The sequence below is a fragment of the Schistocerca americana genome, chromosome 2 (assembly GCF_021461395.2).
Source record: "Schistocerca americana isolate TAMUIC-IGC-003095 chromosome 2, iqSchAmer2.1, whole genome shotgun sequence".
Classification (NCBI taxonomy): Eukaryota; Metazoa; Arthropoda; class Insecta; order Orthoptera; family Acrididae; genus Schistocerca; species Schistocerca americana.
Window position 1 is genome coordinate 844,056,683 of NC_060120.1, and position 19,102 is coordinate 844,075,784.

Below are 19,102 nucleotides of genomic sequence, written 5' to 3' on the forward strand. Positions count from 1 at the left end.
GCCGAGCGCGTGACCGTGAGACAGTGCGGGCCAATTGCACACTGACGTTCAGCACCCCCCCCCCCCCCCTTCCCCTGCATAGTTGCCACTGCTTATGCGTCATGGTTCAGTACCTGCTAACACCTGGTCTTGTGCGCGTCGTGTTGTGTTGGTCTTGTGCGCGTCGTGTTGTGTGAACTGCATTATCTCAGTATCTGCTTCTCCTTTGTTTCCACTACGAGTGTGTGATAAATTACTGTAGTGACTTCTGCGTACAAAATGTCCGCAAATAAAAAGCGTGGTCGTCCTAGAGTTCGTAGCCCGAAATCATCTTCGAAGAAATTTGGGCAAGGAATAGCTTTGAGAGGACAATCGCGGGAATACGTCTGCAACGTAAGACAATATTTAGAGCTGGAAAGGGAGAAGGGAGGGCCTCTTCTTTCCGTTAATAAGGTAGACGAGAGGACTGCGGCAGCATTAAGAATAAGCAGAACAACCGTTATAAACGTAGGCAAAGAGCAAAATGAAAAACTGAATACACATTCCGGGCCATCAAATCTTAACTCCGAACCGCCAAGTCTGGAAACTCCGGGGAAAAAACGACGCGTCGAGAAACGTATGACGAATGTTGATTCTTTCGAACAGGATGCGATTCGCAGACATTTGTATGCATATTATCACCGTAGAGAACAAACAACGTTACAAAAACTGCATGTAACGCTTAAAGAAGCTGGTCTTTTTTTGGCAGTAAGTCATCTCTTCGGCTGGTTTTGTTAAACCTGGGATTTAATTACGAAAAATTAAGTGGTCGTACAGTTCTCTCGGAACGGCAAGATATCGCTGCTTGGCGATGCTGATTTTTGCGGCAGGCAAAGGACATTGAATTCGATGATTTAGTGTGGCTAGATGAAACATGGGCGAATTCTGGCCATACACTGAAGACAGGATGGTCTCACGGATCACAAGAAGGAATGGCAATACCTGTTGGAAAAGGAAGCAGAATTATTGTTGTTCATGCAGGTACCGCCGTGGGTTTGTTCCTGGCTGTTTACATGTTTTCAGATCAAAGAAAACCTCAGATTTTCACGAGGAAATGAACTACGCTACCCTTTTACGATGGTTTGAAAATTCACTGTTACCGAATTTGGAGAAACCGTCGTACATCATTATTGACAATGCGCCATACCACACTGTTGTAAAGGACAAAGCCCCAACGCTATCTTCTAGAAAAGACGAAATGATACAGTGGTTATGGCGAAATAATATACAATTCGATGACGGAATGAAGTAAGTGGAACTATTTGAACTTGTGTCACGACATAAGCCACGAAGTTGCCAACAAACATGGACATTCTGTAATTAGGTTACTTCCCTATCATTGTCACTTTAATGCTATAGAGCTAATATGGGCCCAAATCAAGGGGTACGTAGCACGTGAAAACAAGACATTCAGGCTTTCAGAAATGGAAAGACTTTTACTTGAAGCTGTTTCTAAAGTAACTGTGGAAAACTGGAGTAATGCAGTACATACAAAAGCTGTCATTCAGGAGGTATGGAAGGACGAATCCTTATTGGAAAATAGTCTTTTAGAATTAATTATTGTCGTCGGGGAGTCATCTGAAAGTTCTAGCGACATAGGTATAAGAGGCGTTTTCCAGCTGTCGGACACAGAACACGTCAAGTGACGGTAAGTTGCAAAAAAAAAAAAAAATAAATAAATAAATAAAAATTTAAAAAATTGTACCTTTTGGCAGTGTTGGTCTCGTTGTCTTGGTATTTTGAGTTTTGTGATTTGTTGCGAAATTCATGGCACAAGACGAAAATGAAACTAACGGCGATATATGTGCTGCTTTCTCCCACCCCGCGTAGGTTATATCAGCACTTCAACGGTACGTACAATACTACTCTCGTCTTGGCGAAACTGTAGCACCCACCCACTTCCAACAAGCTCTAAAAATAAATTAAAACTTTCCCGAAACTTCTTCTCTCTTTGCCCCTGACGAAAAATGTAAAGGGATAAAGTTTGTCGCTTACTACATTTCTGATGTTGATTTGGAAAAAGTTCCGCGTCAGACGTGAGATTTTAATTTATTACTTCACTATTACTGGCTGTATTGCTCAGAAAGTTTGCAAACATTATCGAAATATGCCACTGAAGACAACATTAAAATTTTGTTGTTGTACGACACATGGTTTAGGAGATAGGGAATGATTAATATTGAGTAGCGTGAAATTCAACTTTTCGTAAAAAGTTAAATATTTCTCTATTTCAGTAGCACAAAATTTTCAGTGAGCTAAAAAAAAGTGTCAGAAGGTACTCCTCGTATCACTCTACCATGTACAGTTGCCAAATTATAAAAAACACGACTTCCATTTTTTACAGCGGCAGCTGGCAAAATTGCACGGCAGCTCAGCGAACTGTCAAGTACGAAGTAGTTTTAATCGCACTATGGTTTCGAGGACATTAATCGATCAGTTCTAATAAAACCCAGAATCGATGCGAATATCAATCAAAAGAAACTAAAGAGATTATCGTTATATGTCAGGAGAAGCTCTAAAGTTCTTGCGAAGGAGATTACAAAGATAATTATGAAGTACAGTTCCTTAACTAACCATTTTATAAAATTATTTGATCAGTAGGTTAAAATAAAGTACAACATTACTGCTATAATTAATCAGTAGATATTCAGTTCCGGAAAAAATTCTTGATTTTTACGTATTTTTCATTTGGAACTGAAACTGATAGAAATGTTTTTCTGACGTTGTATTACGTACCTAGAGTTTATTTGAAGAACATAATTTTGTAGCAAACCAGCAATCCATACTGTTCAAGTAATTCAGTAAAATGTGTTTCCTGAAAATCTTGTTTATAGTACCTCTTGACTTCTGTGAGAAATCTCCTGTAATGATGGCGTACTTGGAATTTTTTCAAGAATAACCAATACAACGAAATAGACTAACCTGCATTATTCCACAACAGAAGTTCTTCAGCAAGACTTCCTGTACGATGAGCTTCAGAGCATGTTGACTGACAGACTACAACTAAGACTGTCATTTCTGCGAATAATACAGCTGCGCACGATATAATCGTCACTCTCCCTGCAAACGTGCCTTTTTCTGTCTGCAGAGAAATCGCGATCAGTTCGAATATACACTGTATCGTCGTAACTAGGATTAGTCCCACAGCCATCGCTATGTCAACAGCGCACATTTCATTCAATAATTTTGTCAAATTCGACAGTTTCATGTGCAAAACTTGAAACGCCAGAACTTTACTAGATGACATCCATAATATTCTCTGTTTCACGCGCAGGAGATTACCCAGAGGAACAGAAACAAAGAATGATTCGTGAAGAAGTCTCAATAGGTCAAGCGTTGCTAGTTTCTGCGACTTGTAATTGAACTCTGTTTGTATTTTGTCATTGAGTAACCTGAATTTATGCCCGAGGCTCGAGCAAAGCACTGAAAACTGTAGCCCGATCATTGTTGCTGCACTGTTACTCGTCAATAGAGCTACGATCATATACTGGCAACTATTCACGTGGTATGTGTAGTTAGCAATCAAGAAAAGGAAAATTACGATCGCGACAATAGTGAGGAAGATCTGGACCTTTTTATTGCGTTGCTCCACGTCCAGTTTTAGCAGTGCGTCTATGCGTTCAATGTCCTCAGCAATTTTCATGAATCTCCTGTTTCGTTTCCCCATGAAGGCGAGGATGAAAGTGGCGGACGATATGGTGCCGAGCGTACAGGTGGTGACCGCTGATATGCTCCACAAATTCCAGTGCTGACGCGCCACTTCTTCGAATATATTTTCCAGACCTCGGTATCCAGTCCAGAGGACGGCTCCCAGGAAACACAAACAGTAAACATAAGAAAAGGCCCGCAAATAAGGGCTACGGGGACGTTCCAGAGGAAGGGCGAATACTGCAGACAGCAGCATCAGCGGCTGCAGGCTCTTGAGGAAGCCTCCACGCGATTCCGTCTGACCACTACCGGCCATGACTGAAGGACTATTACGTCACCCTGTCACCGAAACAGAATACGCGACTAACACCTGAGCACGTGAAAACTGATGTCCGTCGACGTTAACAGAGCTGAAATAAGTGCGCTGATGATTCAAGTAATATACGCGATGCGATGCGATCGATGTTACGCCACTCTCGCGCTGCATGATAAATTGCACGAAAGCTGCCTCACTTATGTAGATGCAACAGTTCTATTCTCACTAGTGACCTTCACTTGACTCTTGATTAGTCTCCTTGTATCTTCTTGTAATGAATTAAACCGTGGGACGCTCCATTTAAGCACAAGAGCTGCTACCAAGTCGATTACACTCGGAATTAAAAATTTGGTTAGGGAGATAAAAAGGGGGTACGTGAAGAACCGTAAAAAAATTAAATTACGTTCATTTTATGACTAATCCACTGTCTTCGATGTGTCTCATTAGTTCCCTGCGAAGTGAATCTCTTGAATTTCATATTCTGTTGTAACTGATTAGTCGCTGTAAATGTCTATTCTATGAACGCTCAAGACTATAAACAGGACAGAAGATTAGGGCTCAACGACGATAACAAGTTTGTGGAAAACATAATTTTATTCTCTCATTATGCCATAGTAACCGTATTTTTACGTGAATACACTTAACTTCTACACAGGGTGTTGTTTTTTATTTTGACCACCCGAGATAACTTTTCATAAAATAATTGTATTAATGCAAGATTGTTTAGCTACTAGGATATTAACCAGCAGGACTGTCCTTGTAATTTCATTCGATACGAAGTATGAACAGCACCCTATATTTTATGTACGGTAATACATTCCATCTTCTGAAGATGTGTTCAAAAACGTATCACATGTCACGTAAACATGATCGATATTGGAAACGTAACTCAAATTTGACCTTCACTGTTCTTTACTAACTCGCAGTGTAAGTAACGTGCTTCTACAATTTCCTGGCGCTGACGGTAAATTAAAGGAACCGTGAGGAAAATCCACATCACTCATTCTGTCAGCCTTCATCAGTTGAAGATTTCTGTGAGTACTATGTACGCCAAAGAAAGGATACAACTTTTTATCAAGGGCAGCCTTTACTCAATGTATCATTTAAACGTGGTACTGTACCATTTTTACCCACACTGTAAATAAAAGATGTATTGCAATTACTGTTCTGCTAGCTAACATTCTCCCTGGGTGAGTAGCATTTCGACGTTCTCTCCATCCATCTTCATAAACCCTCGGTGGGTGGGCTACTTAAACCACGAGCCAAAAGGTGAGAAAGGAAGGCTGCCTGCTTCCTTGATTTTTTGGCCAGGAGGAAGGAGGGAAGAATGATGGTACGTTATGACATGCAGTTAAATAGGAAACCAATTCATACTGATTTGTATCTTTAGGTCGATGTCACTTTAGAGATAATGTCAACAAGTACCTTGTACCTTGATTTATGGGGTACATTTCATCTCCGACCATGAAGTTTGTAATCCCACCTTTAACTTACCTTTCCCCTGAATGGATATAACGAGAACCAAACCAGAGGTACGTTTCGTTATTAATTATCGTCCAGAGATCGTCAATATTAAAATTGTAATTAATATGAAAAATATTTGTCAGTTCTAAGTACAGGTAATAAGCTTCTTCGTTAAGAAGATCTTTTTTGGCGTATAGCCTTTTAATACTATTTCATGAAAAGTCCGAAGAATTTAGGATTTTTCTTAAAAACAGCAAAGTTAATATAAGCTTTCGCGTAGGTAGGGACTAATCCCCTTATTTCACATTGTTTATTAAAATTAATAGCCATACTTGTATTTAGTATTTTTTTTAAACTTTATATTTGGTGGTAGCCTTAGATGCTTGGGCAGGCAAGAATCGCAAAATTTTGTACATGGCTGCACGTTCAGAGACCGTGAATAGTTACAATTGAAAGAAAACAGACCTCGGTAACTGGGTTTCAACACTGCTAGGAGTGTCTTCCTAAATCAAAGAATGGTCTATAACATGTTCACAGAATTATGACAAAAACGTGTGATACAGAGTATAAGTACAGAATCATCGTGAAAGACTGGCAGTACTTATATGTCATTTATAAAATAATAAATATGCCAAAAGGGCATTAATCACAAAGATATTTAAGATAAAAAACTGTGATGGCGAGCCACTAGGGGGTGCTCGTACTTACGCGGTTACAGGTTGCAAACGGACTGAGGTGCCAGCGTTAACAAATGCAGCTAGGTGAACATGGCACTGCAACGAGCACGCCGTCTAGTAGTCGTACATCTACATCTACATCCATACTCCGCAAGCCACCTGACAGTGTGTGGCGGAGCGTACCTTGAGTACCTCTGTCGGTTCTCCCTTCTATTCCAGTCTCGTATTGTTCGTAGAAAGACGGATTGTCGGTATGCCTCTGTGTGGGCTCTAATCTCTCTGATTTTATCTTCATGGTCTCTTCGCGAGATACGTAGGAGGGGGCAATATACTGCTTGACTCTTCGGTGAAGGTATGTTCTCGAAACTTCAACAAAAGCCCGTACCGAACTACTGAGCGTCTCTCCTGCAGGTTCTTCCACTGGAGTTTATCTATCGTCTCCGTAACGCTTTCGCGATTACTAAATGATCCTGTAACGAAGCGCGCTGCTCTCCGTTGGATCTCCTCTATCTCTTCTATCAACGCCACTAGTACAGATCCCGCACCGGTGAGCAGTATTCAAGCAGTGGGCGAACAAGCGTACTGTAACCTACTTCCTTTGTTTCCGCACTGCATTTCCTTAGGATTCTTCCAATGAATCTCAGTCTGGCATCTGCTTTACCGACAATTTTATATCGTCATTCCATTTTAAATCACTCCTAATGCCTACTCCCAGATAATTTATGGAATTAACTGCTTCCAGTTGCTGACCTGCTATATTGTAGCTAAATGATAAGAGATCTTTCTTTCTATGTATTCGCAGCACATTACACTTGCCTACATTGAGATTCCATTGTCATTCCCTGCACCATGCGTCAATTCGCTGCAGATCCTCGTGCATTTCAGTACAATTTTCCGTTGTTACAACATCCCGATATACCACAGTATCATCCGCAAAAAGCCTCAGTAAACTTCCGATGTCATCCACAAGGTCATATATGTATATTGTGAATAGCAACGGTCCTACGACACTCCCCTGCGGCACACCTGAAATCACTCTTACTTCGGAAGACTTCTCTCCATTGAGAATGACATGCTACGTTCTGTTATCTAGGAACTCTTCAATCCAATCACACAACTGGTCTGATAGCCCATATACTCTTACTTTTTCACTAAACGACTGTGGGGAACTGTATCGAACGCCTTGTGGAAGTCAAGAAACACGGCATCTACCTGTGAACCCGTGTCTACGGCCCTCCGAGTCTCGTGGACGAATAGCGCGAGATGGGTTTCACACGATCGTCTTTTTCGAAAATATTTGAACCATTTGAACCAAGAAAGACTTCGGAAAGGCGTTGCTGGCAGATGAGGCAACCTTCCTTTCTGGGGATTAAATGAGCAAGGAACCAGTGGTGGAGGAGAAACTCCAAAGGCTAAGGGAGACAACCCTAACAGAAAATCCTTTCTTACGTTAGGCCTAATAAGCCATTACGAAAGTCTTCATATATTGCTTTAAAAACACAGACGAGCCTCGGAACGAACCACTGAGGATTTGCCTCCAATGCTTCTTCAGTTACTGGTGCGAATGATGGGAGATCTGATTAAATTCATCAGTAGAAGAAGATGAAACCAAATGGACTAAAAAATAACCTCAATATTGGCGCCCTTAATACATTAACGCTCAATGGAAAAATCGAATAAATGACAGATATACTACCAGAGAGAAAGTTAGATATTTTGGGATTAAGCGAAACGAAGTGGAAGGGAAAAGGTGAGAAGAATTTGAGAGGAGGAGGAAAACTGTACTGGAGTGGGAATAACAAGTTTGGAAGAAATGGTGTGGCAGTGATGGTGAATAAGAAGGTACAAAGCTGTATTGAAAGAATCATAATCTTAAACCTGAGATTCCGAAAAGAAACACTAAAAGGTATCCAGATTTATGCACCTCAAGTGGGATGTAGCGAAGAAGAGAAGATGGACTTTGAAAATGAGTTAGAGAACCACATAAAGAGTGCTAATATAGTGATGGGAGATTTTAATGCACAGGTAGGCAAAGACAGAAAGGGATTTGAGCAAGTATTGGGATGTTTTGGATATGGAGGCAGAAATGAAGAAAGGGAAAGTCTCCTGGATTTCTGCCAGAGGAACTGAATGAAAATAGAAAACAGGTGGTTTATGAAGATGGAAAGTCATGTCATCACCAGATACAGTTGGGCTGGAAGAACCAATTGTGTAATTGATTATATTCTAGTAGATAGGAAATGGGGAGAGAAAGTAACAAATGTGGAGGTAATTCCAAGTGTGGGTGCAGATGGAGACCTTAGATTACTGGTGGGACAATGGTAAATGAATCATTGTGTGAAAAATAGAAAACAGAAGAAAATGATGAGGATATGGGATTGGAAACTGAAGGAGAGCTAAAGTGCTGAGAAGAAAAGAGAATTAATCATACAAAAATTTCCAAAAGACGTTTTCTGCGATGTACAAAAAGAATGGAGTTTATTCAAAGACACTTTAGCCGAATTAGCACAAAAAGTATGTGGTAGAACATCTGGAAAGGAAAGAAAAAAGTAAGACAGACAAGTTGGTGGGATGATACCACAATCCAAGCAGTTAGAAGAAAAAATGGAGCATGGAGAAAGTGGTGGAAAACTAAAAATGACGAGGACCATAAAAAATATATAGAGGAAAAGAAGAAGTGCAAAGAAATAGTGGAAACGGCAAAGAAAAAGGCATGGAAAGAGTTTACAAAAAAACTTGAAGAAGATGTGAAGTTCAATAAGAAAATGTTCTATAAAATGATGAAAAATAAAAGGAAGGCTTCTGAAGTACCAGTAAAGACAGAAACAGAGGATGTTACTGCGATTGAAGATCTCTGGAGTGAACATTTTAAGAAACTGTTAAACGCTGAGGAGCAGGTACACGAGGAAACAACAAATGATGGAGAAATTGAGAGAAGTTGGGAAGCAGAATCAGGACAAATTACACAGGTATAAATGGAAAAAAGTTGTGAAGAAGATGAATGGGGGGAAGCCCCAGGACCTGATGAAGTATCAGTGAACACGATAAGAGCAGCAGGTCCAGTGGAAATGCAGTGGCTGTATAGAGTACCGTCAAGTGTGTGGAGAAATAGTACAACATTTGACGATTGGAGAAGAGGAGACATTGATCCCATCTTCAAAAAAGGCAATAAAAGGCTTCGTAAAAGCTACAGAGGAATAACCCTTATGAGTCATACAGCCAAGATTTTTGAAAGAATTTTACTAAATCAGATAAGTGAAAAGATAGAAAAGGAGCTGAGTGAAGAACAGCATGGGTTTAGGAAACGAAGAAGCATGATCGACCTGATATTTTCTATCCATCAACTGATGGGAAAAAGTTGGGAGTATAACAAAAGGGTGATAATGATTTTCGTAGATATAGAAATCGGATATGACTCAGTTAACAGGGAAAGACTCTAGGAACAAATTAAGAAGATAGATATAGAAGATGGATACATTAACGTAATAAAGACAGTGTACAGAGGACACAACTGTAGAATTAGAACACCACTGGGGAACTCAAAATACTTAAAAATAAGACAGGGACTCAAACAGGGAAGTATTCTATCTCCTGCACTTTTTAATGTTGTGATGGAGGGAATGAATAGGGCAGTTAAAGATATAGTAAAAGAAAAAGACAAAACGATGATTTTTGCAGATGATATGGTAATATGGGGCGATAAAGTGGGAATTGTACAGTTACAACTTGATGTGTGGGAGGAAATAATGAAAAGGTATGGATTAAAAATAAATGAAGATAAGAGTGAAGTAACGGTATTTGGAAGAGAAAAAGGGATCAACGGAAATATTATTTTTAATGGAGAACCCCTCAGAGTGGTAGACAGTTTCTCTTATTTCGCAGTCCGCCCCCCAGTAGCTGAGTGGTCAGCGCGACAAAAGGTCGATCCTAAGGGCTCGGGTTCGATTCCCGGGTGGGTCGGAGATTTTCTCCGCTCAGGTACTAGGTGTTGTGTTGCCCTAATCATCATCATTTCATCCCCATCGGCGCGCAAGTCGCCGTAGTGGCGTCAAATCGAAAGACTTGCACCCGGCGAATGATCTAACCCACGGGACACCCTAGTCACATGACATTTACATTTTACTTATTTAGGAGGTGAAATATCTAGTGACGGAAGAATAACCAACGTAATTAATAGGACGTTACAGAAGGGAGGCAATTTCTACAAAACAATAAAACACCTGATTTGGAATAAGGAAGTTTCAGAAAAAGCAAATCTCCTCAGGTATAAGAGTTATTACTTCCTTACTGTCACCTAAGGAACAGAAACATGGATGAGCCAGATCGCTGGTCGATCATCAGCGATCGGCTTGTTATCGTTGGCGCGTCCCCAGGCATGAGCATCTTTGCGTTTTCGGCTGGGGCGCGCGGGACGGCGAGAGGCAGACGGTTTGGGGCGGCCGGTGAGACTGGCGGAGTTGTGGCTCGGGCGTAACCACATGTGTGATGTCTGTTACGCTGGGGCTGTTTGCTAATCGTGAAACTCCTGCGGCGGTGACTGGTTGCCTGGAAGGCATTTCCTATAAACTTTGCCAAGCCTCGCAGTAAGAAGGGAGTCCGGAGTCGGTGTTGGCCTAGATGTTTGTACAAATTGAGGTGCCTGTGTGAGAAGCACGGCGTGGGCCTGTTGGTTGCTTCGTCCTTCTGGCAACCATCGCAAGCGGATGTTCGGCCGGAATGTCTACAGTTTGTGGTGAGCATAGTGTGAACAAGTTCTCGTAGGATGTGCTCCCAGCCTGACTCTTAGCGTGTGTTATTTGTGGGTGCTGACCCCTAGTCTGTTACTGCTTCCGGGTGCCCTGTAAGATTTCACAGCAAAACTGCTTTGTGGAATTCTGTATTTCTGGCTCAGCCTCCGCCTAGAAAGGGGAAAGATTTAGAATTCCTTAACGCTGTAATTTAAACATATGAAAAAATTGTTCTTTCAGAATAAGCAACTGTTTCTTTGAGACACTGCAGTCCAAACAGTAGTGATGTAATGTTAATGAGTATTTGTTAATCGTCAAATTAAGTGTATTTAATTTCTTGGTGTTTTCTGGGGCATGCAGCTGTGTTATTGAACTCATTTTGAAGTGTTCTGTCGGGTGAATTACTGCTCCCCACTTCAGTGTATTATTCTAACGTTTTTTGGATATTTGTCAGTGGGGTGATTTGTTTCAATTTTGTTTTTCTCTTTGTTTTGAATTACGGTGAATTGTTTCAGTTTACCTGGTTATCGGCTTAACTCACGCTTCACGCACTAAATCAGCTGATATTGAAATTGTTTTTTTTTAAAATTCCTGTTTAATGTCAGACATATTCAAATGCAACTTCATTTACGTTATTTGAAATAAATGTGTTGGATTGACCTTAATGAATTATGTACAATCGAAGTAAGGGACCCAGTCCTTCGTTAGTGTTTAACAGTGGCGTGTGATTTGGGTTGTGAGCCCCATGCTCGGACCAATGGACAATGATAGAAAGGGACTGGAGCAGACTGCAAGCAGGGGAAATGAAATTTCTCAGAGCAATTAAGGGAAAAACGAGAATGGACAGAGTAAGGAATGTAGATATTAGAAAGGACATTAAACAAGAAAATATGAGAGAACAAATTGAAAAAAAGATTAAGATTGTATGGGCATCTTAAAAGGGTGCGTGGGCAGAGACTCCCTAAAATTATGGAAGAACTAAAGATGGATGGAAAAAGACCTAGAGGACGCCCAAGAACACGGTGCAAAACGGGAGTGAGAGTACCTGTGGAAAGGAGAGGTGTGACCTGGCAGCAAGTGGAGGAAGAAAAGTGGCAGCACTCAGACCCGGCAGTAGCTGGAGTGGGATCCGGATATAGATAGATAGAGCTGTGTTAATATGTTGCTGCGATTTTTCATTGTCAGATATACATTGTGTAAAACTGCTTCTAACTGAAACACTGTGAACCCATGGGGAGGAGTGTGATTTGCTTTGACCATCTGCAAACAACCAACAGTAGTGACATATGATTTGTTTAAAAAATTAGAATAACATAGCCATGGCCTTGAAATTTTTATGCCAGCATTATTGAAATATGAGTAATGATAGGCTGAAAAACATCGCTTTGTTTCTGGGTCCTTTATAAACAGTCCCTGTGGTTTAAATGGGCCCAATTTAAAAATTATTTCTAGTTCGCATTAGGTAAGGTGTCACCAAAATTTCTTCTACCTGACAAAGATATATTATGAAATTCATCAGACTTATTAAGGCCATCGGATGGCTTTCTTCTGTTTCCCAAACTTCTGCCAGAAAATGTTATCCAGATGAATGAATGAAGTAAAATTAATATAGAAAATTTTTGAAACTTATTTAAAACTGTAGAGTTAAAAATGTTAGTTAAACAAATATTTAATTTTTTAATTAATCTTTAAACGAACCCAAAATGTTTCACGAGCCTCCTTGAGGAGGTGCAACGTCAAACCGGGCCTTATTTTATATGTTGTTCATTCTTACAGTCGCTGTGGTATGAGGGGTGCGAGTGCAGAAGGTGACTAAACAATGGTAGTGGGAGGACTGAAATAAATAGACCTAATTTGCGCCATCTTATTCAGTGCAAGCAAAACACACGCCCACACACACAGACACACACCATTTTGTCATGTTGCGCGACTGCTGTACAAGTGATACTTCGAGAAGGCACTTTCTTTGTAAAGTCATTGATATTCGTAGTTTGCACACAAACGGCGTAGCTGATACTGCAGCGCAAGACAAATGATCACTGCGTTGATAGGCTGATGTTTCAAAGCAGCATGAAAAGTTCTAAGTATCATGGGCGAGATTCCTTCAAAAATAGGGGGATCAGCAAAATATGAATAAAATAGTGGAGTACAGGGCTTAATTTGGGCCGTATCACGCCGGAAAGGCGTTTCGGCATCTCCGAGGGAGGATTTTTTTGGAACTTAGTGGACCACGTCCGCACCAGAGATTGAAAGTAGCACACTTATCTTCAAACGTAATGAAAAATAGAAATCGCCGCTGCGCAGGAACCGGTGAATGTAACAGTGCTTAGCCTGTGTTGTTTTACGAAAGAGTGTTAGCGATTTGTTTTCAGAAAATATTCCACACGAATATCAGTTTGCAAAAGCTGCAAAAGTGCAGTGTGCGTTGACTGACCTCTCTGTATTTGTGCTCTTCCTATTTGTAATCCTCTGTGAGTTTGGTGTATACCAAGAGATATTTCTGTTCGTTCACGTTACACTTTTGCAAGTGTTACTTATGTACATAAACTGTAGTGTTTCCGGTTTTACTTTCGGTATAAAATGTGACATTCTTTTCTTTGGTGAGCTATTTTTTCATACTCTTCTTCCATGGCAAATGAATGTTGTAATGTAAGCATATTGACCTATGATGTTGCCAAGGCGCATCACCATTAGAAAGAAATATTTGTAGCAGTTCTGAGACAAAATTAATGGTCTTGGGGAACATGTAACCAGAAACGTCAACACATTGAACATACAACCCTAGAATTTATATCGCTGATTCAGATGTTTTTGTCTAACATACACGGTTCTTCACACGGCTAGTAAAATTATTGCATGTATTCATTAACATTAGTCTTTTCTTTTTAATTAAGCCCCCATGCACGTGGCGACCCTGCCAGGATCATCCCTTGGAGTTCTTTTGATACTGAAAATAATAGACAGTAGTATTGTTGTAGTAACTTGTAGTTTAGTAATTGTAGTCTATATTGCATGTGTAGATTTTGTAATTGAACATTTGCAGTTATCTTCTCATTCTTCTAATGGTATTTTTGTGGAATTTAATTTTTGATGTGTCATATACAGGTTTGACAGTTCTGTGCAATTGTGAAGGTTTTAATTGTTTGTTAATCATGTTTGTCAGGAAGCTTTTTGTGTGAATGGTATTATTGGTGACAGTGTTATACTGCATGTAATTTTCGTATAGTGATGAGTTTTGTATGTTTTGTAAATGATTACACGTTCAATGAAAAAGGCAAGAAGGATGGATAGTCAGAATAACAAAATTGTTAATGGCGAACTCGCCAACACAGGAGAACAGTATGGTGAATAATGAAGTAGAAAACAATTTAATAAGCGAGGAAAATAGTCTGGAACCAGTTCAAATTTTTTCACAATCAGAATTTTGCAGAATACGAGATTAACGATAGAAGATTCTGGAGTAGTATAGAACACAGATAGCTTTACGGCTATGATGAAGGAAGTTAGTTTTACAGGAAATGTTAGGGGTGAAAAGAATTTCGAACCAGTTAATATGGAGCAGTTGATGAGTGCAATATTAAATTTAGGATCACAAATAGGAACAATTAAAACTGATATGGGAACAACAGAAACACGGTAAGGATCTGAATTTAAAACAGAAATGGGAACAATGGCAACATGGTTAGACTCACAATAACGGACATGTTTTGAAAACATGAAAGATGAATATTAAAGAAAGAAATTAGAGAAGTATAACTGATTTTGAATGCTCACAATAATAGATTTACTTCAATAGAAAATAGAGAAAAGGAACAGGATAGAGAACAGGAAGAAAGAGATCGTGTGATAGTACAAAAATTTTCAGAGTTAAATTTTCAACGTTAAACGATAAGGAAGAAATATTTAAAAGAATCGAGGAATCTGTACCAAATGACAGAATAAATAACCTAGCACAACAATATGAACAGTTAACTACTAAATGTGTCAATACTGAAACCAGAGTCGTGACACTTAAGGAAGACGTAAATAAACAGAAAGAACAAACAGATGACTTAACGGAAAGAGTTGAGGAGATTTCAGATAAATTGACAAGTCTTAATTTAAATGGGAACAGAGATTCAGATGATACAGCTCCATTGCCATTTGCAGAAACAGAAGAGTACCAGAATATAAATAAACATGTTGAAAATCACGGAAAATTTAATGAACGTGTTAAAAGAGAATTTGAGGCTTTACAAAAGCAAGTTAAACAAATTGAAAGCGAAATCGTAGGAAAAGACAGTAGAAGAAATTTAGAATCACCGATAACGGTGGGTTTGAAGAAAATTATTTATTTCATTTACGAGATGCAACATGAGAGCGCCAGGCATGCGAACTTGACAATAATTGACATTCGGACTGGGACAGACGCGATACGTCTTTTGTCGCCACGAGACGAAAACTTTGACTATAAAAACTTTTTAACTGTTCGGAAATTTAAGATCTTTCGCAGTTCTAATAATGACATAGATCCATGTTCATGGTTAGATCAATTTATGTACGCACTTCCACCAAATTGGCCACTAAGTCACAAACTGGAATTCATGTGTGGATATTTAGATAACGAACCAGCGACGTGCATGGGCGCACTTATTAGAGATTGTAATAATTTAAATGATTTTTATCATGCATTTCTATCAGCATATTGGTCCAAAAACACGAAAGACAGAGTCAAACATAGTCTTATTATGCAGCGTAATTTTAAACAGGCTGAGTTCCGCACGCCGGCAGAATACGTTGAAGACATGATTCGAAAGAATCAATTCCTTTCCAACCCTTATAGCCCGACTGAATTAATTCGTATTTTTTTAACTAAGCTGCCACAATCGATAATACATATTGCTTTAGCCGGAAGATGTAAAGACGACATTGAAACTCTTAAGAATTTGCTACAAGATCTTGAGTGTGACAACGACGAAGGGATAATGATCGGAACGGGCGTTATAATGGTAATTTTGGAAGTGACAGACGAAACAGACAGGACAATAGATACCAGCCTTATGACAATAACAGATGTTCTAACAGAAATTACTCAGACAATTACAATAATATAAATTCTTACCGGAATGATCAATCATATGGAAACAGTAATCGGTATCATCAAGACAGAAATTATTCATACAATAATAGAAATTCTTACTACAGAAATAACCAGGGTAGTAGACCTAACAATAATTTCAGAAGTGACAGTCGAAATTACACAAGTAGTCATGCAGACAGCCATGAAAATACAAATTTTAATAACAGACACAACCAAGAATTTACATCTGACAGGAAGGACCTAATTGGCACCCTCCACGTGACAGAAATTCAGAGAGGCAAGTGCAACCAAAGAAATTGATCCTGGAAGTGATGCGAATAATCAAAGACGTGACGCAAACAATCCACAATGACTTGTAGCTTCGGCTTCTGGCATGGCAGACGGTTCAGAAAGTAATGACACTATGACTTTACACTACGTACGCTTGGAAGACATGACAGATATTTTGCTACACGAAAAGGAAAATAATGTAGACGTATTTTTACATCCTATTATTGAAGTATATGTGAGTAAGAATAAGTTCACTGCGGTTTTAGAGACTGGGAGCCCATTGAATGACCTGTTTATCTTTGTAACAATATTACTTCATATGTTGACGATATTCTCACTGCTAAACGTTGTTGGAGTGAGCATAGCAGAATTTTGGATTCATTATTACGTATTTTTGCAAGAGTTGGCATTACAGTGAACTTGGAAAAATCTAAATTTCGTCGTTCTCAGGTGAAATTTCTTGGTCATATTATTTCAACAGAAGGTATTCTTTCTGATCCAGAGAAACTAGACACTATTCGTAATTATGCTGTTCCTACTACTAAACGTGATGTTCATAGTTTCCTTGGTGTCTGTAATTTTCTTAGATGCTTTGTTAGATTGGACAATTTGGCCACACCTCGTTTATGTAAACTTTCTGGAAAGAATTTTAATTGTTGTTGGGATGAGGAAGCTCAATTAGAATTTGAACAACTTCGTGATGCTTTAGTTGCTGCTCCACTTCTTTCACACCCGGATTTATCTAAAGATTTTTGTTTGGCAACGGACTCATGATACAAAGGCCTAGGTGCACACTTATTTCAAGAGATGGAAGAAAACGGCGTTGTAGTACAGAAAACAATTGCATTTGGAAGTGTGTTCTCTCTAAATCTGAAAAGAATTATTCGATCACAGAACTTGAAACTTTGGCTATTGTTTGGGCTTTCACAAAATTTCGCATCTTTTTGTATGGCAGACATACTAAGGTTTACACCGATCATCGAGCTCTGGAATTTCTTATGTCAACAAAATTAAAACATGGAAGATTATAACGGTGGGCACTGTATATACAGGAATTTGATTTTAGTATTGTTTACATCCAGGGTTCTTCTAATATTATTGCTGATACTTTATCACATGCACCTATGGGTTTGAAACGAAGTGCTGAGGAAGACTGCAAAGAAAACAATTATTGTTTTATGTATATTAAAGGTGTTGCGTTTGAAAATTTCATTTCGTCTTCGCTCCAGCACATCACTAAGGAGCAAAACAAGGATCCAATCTGGAAGGACATTAAGGAGAACTGGAGGAGGAAGGAAAGCATAGCGATTAGACAGTATTATTTAGTTCGTAATGATATTCTTTTTAAAAGAAAATCGGTTGACAACTCTGTTTGGTTAGTTTGCATTCCTGATGAGTGGGTTAATAAACTGATTTGGTATACACATTTCAGCTACGCACACTTTGGTTCAAAGAAAATGCTTTCTTAAAATACGAGAAAATTGCTACTTCAGTTAATATGGAAAAACGTATTCGATTTGTTCTTGCTAAATGCAAATTATGTCAAAAGGCTAAGCCGCCAACTATTTCTCACAGAGCACCGTTGTTTGCTGTCATTCCAGCGAGATTAAAGGAGATGACTGCAATCGAATTGTTCGGTCCGGTGTTTCGTTCTATTAAAGGTTTTGAGTACATTGTAGTGGTATTGGAATTGACATCAAAATATGTTTCACACCTTTACACAAGGCAACAGCTCATTCAGTATCTAATGCTTTCATCAAACATTTTCTTAAAAAAGTGGGTCATGGTGATAAAGTTATATCAGATAATGGATCACAGTTTCGCTCTAAATTTGGGTTTTGTACTCTACGGCGTCGTAAGATTAAACCAATTTTCTTTTCACGTTTTCACCCTCAATCTAACGCGTCAGAGAGGTGGATGAAGGAAATCAATAAATTGTGTCGTCTTTATTGTCATCATAATCACAGAACATGGGATCAGTGTCTTCATATTTTTCAAAACTTTCTGAACCAACTCCTTAATGATTCAACTTCTTTACCGCCTATATTGATATTAAAAAATAAAGCACCGACAAATCGTATTTCTGAAATGGTTCCATTTCCACCTAAACGGAAACTGGAAAATTCTGAAGTTGTCAACCTGGCTCTACAAAATATTGAATCTGCGGCTGCTCGAAGAGAGAAATCATCTAAACGTCCTGGATGTTTAAAAGCTTTGTCAGTTGGTCAAAAGGTGTTAATTAAGTCTCATCGTTTGCCTCACAAACGAAAACGCTTGTCGCAAATTTTTTCTGCTTTTTTACGGTCCATATAGAGTTCGCAAAATTATTCATGATAACACTGTTGAAGTAGAAACTCTTAAATCACGGCGTTCTAAGGGAATACATCATATATCGAACGTTAAAATTTTTGTGGAATGACGTACTTTTGAGAAAATTAAGTTACACGTAACCACGCATAGAACACAGGGATACCGCGCCATGTTCTAGCGGCAGCACATACACAAAGCGACAATCAGTCCGCGCGCCACACAAGGGAACCGTGGATGGAAAACAATTACTTCCTGCGTCACGCCTACCTACAGCTGATCGAGCGCTCAATGCAAATGCACTGACAGCCGTAAACAAATACACAGTCCAATTTCTCTGGTTAAATTCAGTATAAAGCTATAGTGACTTGATAACTTATCATGTTATTAATGTTCAGTTTTTCCAGGATACAGTCGTATAAAATCTGTAAAACTACAGGTAAATTCTCTGCGTGTCTGACATTAAGAAGACTTGCTATCCAGAAAATTTCAGCAAAAATGTAATTTCGAGGAAGAAAGTAATCAACTAAAAAGGTAACTATTAATTGAGTTTATTTTTCAGGTAACATATTTCTACTTAGGTATGTACTTTATA